Here is a 4,888-nt window from a genome sequence, read left to right on the forward strand (position 1 = left end):
GACACATAATTTAGCATATAATTAATGTCGAAGTTGGGATTTAATGCTCAATTACATGTGAAAACATACAAATGATACAAGAAATATGATAAACATAATAGGGAAATTACAATAATAAAAATTACAATAATTACAATGGAATAGGCGATTTATGTCGAAAATACCTTTAAAACGGATAATTTGAGAAGAAGAATAAAAGAATGAATTACGACAAAACAGAAGGTGATAATACGAATAATAGTTAATAATACGTAAGCTAATTAAACTAAGTCAAGGCAACAACGGAGATCAGAGACAGAAATCAACCAGGAACAGGCGCAGCAGAGCTGCGTCCCTTGAAGAGCGCAGCGATTCTTTGCGTCATTTCTTCCTTTCGATTCGCCAGTTTGTGAAGCGGAATTGCAAGTTGTTAATATTCGTTGGTTAATTTAACGATGGATTTAAATTATTTACTCGGATGAAAGTGATTAATAGGTTATTTAACATATGAATGGGTCGTGAAAACAGTAAAACATGGGTGAGACGGAATTAAGACGGATTAATTACAGGAGTGAACGATATTAACAAACTAAACAAATTAATTGGACTAAACTAAACATGATGAATTAATGAATAACATGTGATGATAAACAGATACAAATATACCAACGGTGAATTCCAGAAACTCAATATGAACAAATTGAATTTCTACAACCCGGATTGAATTTAATGACGAAAACCCGCAAATATGAGATTATAAGGGATTTAAGTCGGATTTATGACGAATTATATGCTAATGAATGATGAACAATATACATATGAGATTATCATGCTATTATAACAAAGAATTAACAAACAAACGAAACAAAGACGAATAAAACAAGGCGAATTACGGAGAGGACGAAGGAAGAAGAAAGGAAGCGAGGAAGCTGCGGCGGCCCCTCACGAAGAGGCGCGGCAGAGGCTGCGCTCCTTCAAGAGGCGCGGCGATTCTTTGCGTCCTTTCTCGACGTTTCTCTACTGAAAATCCGTAAAAAAGGTTTTGAACGTGGTTTTAGAAATCGGTTTTAATGAGGTATTTTCGACATAAACCTTACAATTGTGATACAATAATTAAAATACAATAAATAAAAGAGAGATTATACACCTCCACACTTACATGTTTGACGAAACGAGAAGGACTAAAATATCGATTAGTGATGCTCGACGCGAATGTAAAGAAAGTGCCCTCGTAAGAGGAAAACGATTAGATTAATTAAGTTGATTGATGTGGAGTTGGTCAAATTGGTCGGTCATGCAAACGAGGCTGGTACTCAGAAGGATCCGAGCTTACGTGGTCGAATGTTCAAGCACGTAGACGCCAAAAAGTAAGAACAAAGGTCTAGAATGCAAAGGGAGAAGAGAAGGGCGGACACTCGCGTGAGAAATATGAGGAGCGAAGGCTCCTATTTATACTAATCACATGGAGGAATTAGGGTTTCGGAGACTCTTTGGAAGTGAATCTCGGAAAGATATGAAAAAGATACGAAAATTACACAGAACAGGACCTGGGAAGAGGCGCAGCAGCCACTGCGTCTCTTGGAAGAGGCGCAGACACTGCTTGCGTACATTCCCAGTGGTTTCCTCGGAAGAAAGATTTCCGTGTTTAAGTTATGGTAGGACGGAATAATTCGGTTTATCTTAATATATTATGTGAATATTACGGGAAATTGTTTACCAAAAGATAAAGATTGTGAAATATGGAATAGAAATATCCGGAACATTCCAGAACATTCTGACTCGGGATTTAACGGTTATCCGAAAATGAAGACGGTTTTAGGCCCGGACTCCAAATGTACTCTAATTACTGTCAAAACGACCGTATCGGGACGTAAATGACAACTAAGAGGTAGACATTAATATTTGAGCAATCACTTGACGATAATATTACGAATTGTCACAAATCGTTCCGCGTACCAAACATGCGGCCCAATCATCACCGGGTGGTTTGCGAGAGGTGCAGAAATGAGGTATCTACACATTGCAGCCTCTGAAGCTGCAAAGGAAGCTGTTTGGATTAGGCAATTTTTAGAGGGACTGAAAGTTGCTCCGACCACCGAGGATCCTATCACTTTGTATTGTGATAACATTGGGGCTATTTTTCAAGCAAAAGAGCCCAAGTCTAGTAACAAGTCTAGACATGTACTTAGGAAATTTCATGTAATTAGAGATTTAATCGAAAGGAAAGAAATTACGGTTTGTAAGGTTGGGACAAAGTGACAACATCGCGATCCTTTAACCAAGCCATTGTCTCAAGCTAAACATGATAGTCATGTAGTTTCGATGGGGTTGAGACGAATGCGAAATTGTAAATTATATGATATGTAATAATCAAAATATTGTATTTATTATTTCATATATGATAAGTTGCATTTATCGTTATATTGATTTTATGTCCGAATTTATATACTTTGTTTTCTCCAAATAGGTTGTAAAGACAACGTCGAACCCTATTAAGTGAACTGGATTAACATTGTATTTTGTCCCTAGTTACTTAATGAGGTGACGTCTCGGAGTGACTAGATTGTAAGGCGATAGATGACGAGTTCGATTGTCATATGGTCATAGTGATGATGGTCGATTACATAGGCATATTGTGAGACAATTTGTCGGACAGTGACCGTTTATAGAGTCCTTTTGTTGCTAGGTCATGGCGAGGACTTCTATTTATTCCTTCGAGTCAACTCTTTAGACTGGTGACTATTTGTCTGCGTTGGTACGGTTTTCCGGTGGCTTTGGTTTTTGTTCTAGGTCGCACCGTAAAAGGAAGCCGATGAGCATTTACTGGGTTATTGTGATCTGTATCGAATGAAGAAAATAGGTCAACAGGATTGTCCTTTTAAGTCATATTTTATCTTAAGGCCACTCGAGGAGAGATGACTGTGAATGCGTGGCCACGCTCGGATGAGATCTATAGTAGATTATCCGGTCAGACAATCATTCTCCTGATCGAGGAAACCACTTTATGATATGTTCACGTGCAAGAACGACCTGAAAGACATCTTGCATTGAGTGGGAGATATTATTGGACAATAGAATTGGTAACGCACACTTGTGTCAGACAGGTGGGAGATTGTTGGAGTAGTGTCCTCCACAATGAGTGCGTTTACATAATAAATCTCGTAAAAGGAATATCAGGGATTTATTTATTTATTGTCAGCTGGTCATCGTTAATTGGTAATGATTGGTGACTAGAGTTTGACATTCTTTGTCGTGTGACGGCGGTGATCAACTGATCCCTTTAGGTCACACCTATAGGTGACGCCCAAATAGTATAAATTAATTGTTTGTATGAGATACGAGATAATTAATTCCTTGTATTATTTGACTCTTAGTTAGTCACATAAATGTATTATTTGATGACGGGTTACGAACTCGGGACAAAAGATTTATTATTTAATTATGAGATATTTAAATAATAAATGATTAGAATTTATTAATTAATTGTTAATTAATTAATTTTATACGATATGTGTATATGTTTTGAGGAAGAATCAATTAGCTATTATATTTTACAAGAGGTTGTAAAATTAGCTAAATGGGTTAATATTGACACATTGTATGTTGATAAAATAGTCTTATGATTACTTAATGGTTAAGTAGTTATTGGTAGTTAATTTGTATTATTTAAGTGTTAAATGATTAAATTAATATTTAATTATGTAAGATAATTAAATATAAGACTTATAAGCATTTGTGGGGCAAATGACGAAAACCGAAATGGACCAAATACAGTCCAATTGTTCCGGGTTTTTTAGAGGACTACATGTGTCCATGAAGTGGCAAATTCCACTTACTTTTGTTCCCCATAATAGGCTATAAATACCCATGTTATTCCACTAACTATGGGGTTGAAAAATTGTAGGAAAAACTTGGTCTTTGTTGTTCTTCATTTGGCCGAATCCCTCCACTACCATAGACCATTTTTTTCCTTCTTATTTTTCTTCATCATCTTATATAAAACACATATAAATACCTACTAATAATATTATCAAAGTAATAATATTAATTAGTACATCAAATATACAAAAACAAGATTACTACTACATTTACCTAGTTAGTATTTTTAGTAGTATTTTGGGTTAATCTTGGGTGCCACCAAAGGAGACTACCTATTTTGGTAATTGGTGTTGTTGGAGGATCATCCTTATTGCATTAAGCACAAGAACAACATCAAGGAAGGAGTCCTTGAGTTGTGCCCATTTTGCCTTATAACAATGTAAGGAACTTTTGTCTTAAGATGGTTTAAAACCATCTTTTATACATTTTATTTGCATGCATGTAGATTTAGACCACATTATATTAATTTGTAACCTTTATATCATAAGATGAGTATTAATTTGGTCAAAATAACTAACAATTTCTCAAACCGGAGTTACTCAAGACCAAATCCGATGGGTATTGTTTCCTTTTTCTTTGATCGGTAACGCAATGAAATGGTTGAAGAGCCCAGACAAGGCTACCCTTGGTATTGATTCATGGAAGAAGTTAGCACTTGCCTTCTACAAGAAATTCTATCTTCCGGAGAAGACTAATATGTTGAGAGCCCAAATCACCGGGTTCAAGCAAAGGGATGAGGAATCGTTATATGAAGCGTGGGAGAGATTTAAGGACACTTGTCATTCTTGTCCACACCATGGACTTAGTGAGTGGTTCCTTGTGCAACAATTTTGGAACAGCTTATATGAAGACTCCCGCAACATTCTTAATATGAGATCCAATGGGATGTTTACCGAAGTTGATGACAATCAAACATGGGCCAAAATCGAAGAGATGGCAGTTCATAATTCCTAATATAGTAGGCCTCGAAAGGCAAATAGAGGAGGAAAGCATGAGGTAGATTCCATCACTTAATTGGGTGCTCAACTAA

The 4,888-nt window shown here is 36.3% G+C and overlaps 1 non-coding gene across 1 annotated transcript; it reads right to left on the reverse strand.

Moving 5' to 3' along the window:
* Positions 1-4,554: 4,554 nt before the first annotated feature.
* On the reverse strand, positions 4,555-4,661 carry LOC141625322 (small nucleolar RNA R71). The gene has a single exon (XR_012535108.1). It is a non-coding gene; the product is annotated as a small nucleolar RNA R71 (small nucleolar RNA).
* Between the last annotated feature and the right edge of the window lie 227 nt (positions 4,662-4,888).

The sequence above is a fragment of the Silene latifolia genome, chromosome X (genome assembly GCF_048544455.1).
Source record: "Silene latifolia isolate original U9 population chromosome X, ASM4854445v1, whole genome shotgun sequence".
Classification (NCBI taxonomy): Eukaryota; Viridiplantae; Streptophyta; class Magnoliopsida; order Caryophyllales; family Caryophyllaceae; genus Silene; species Silene latifolia.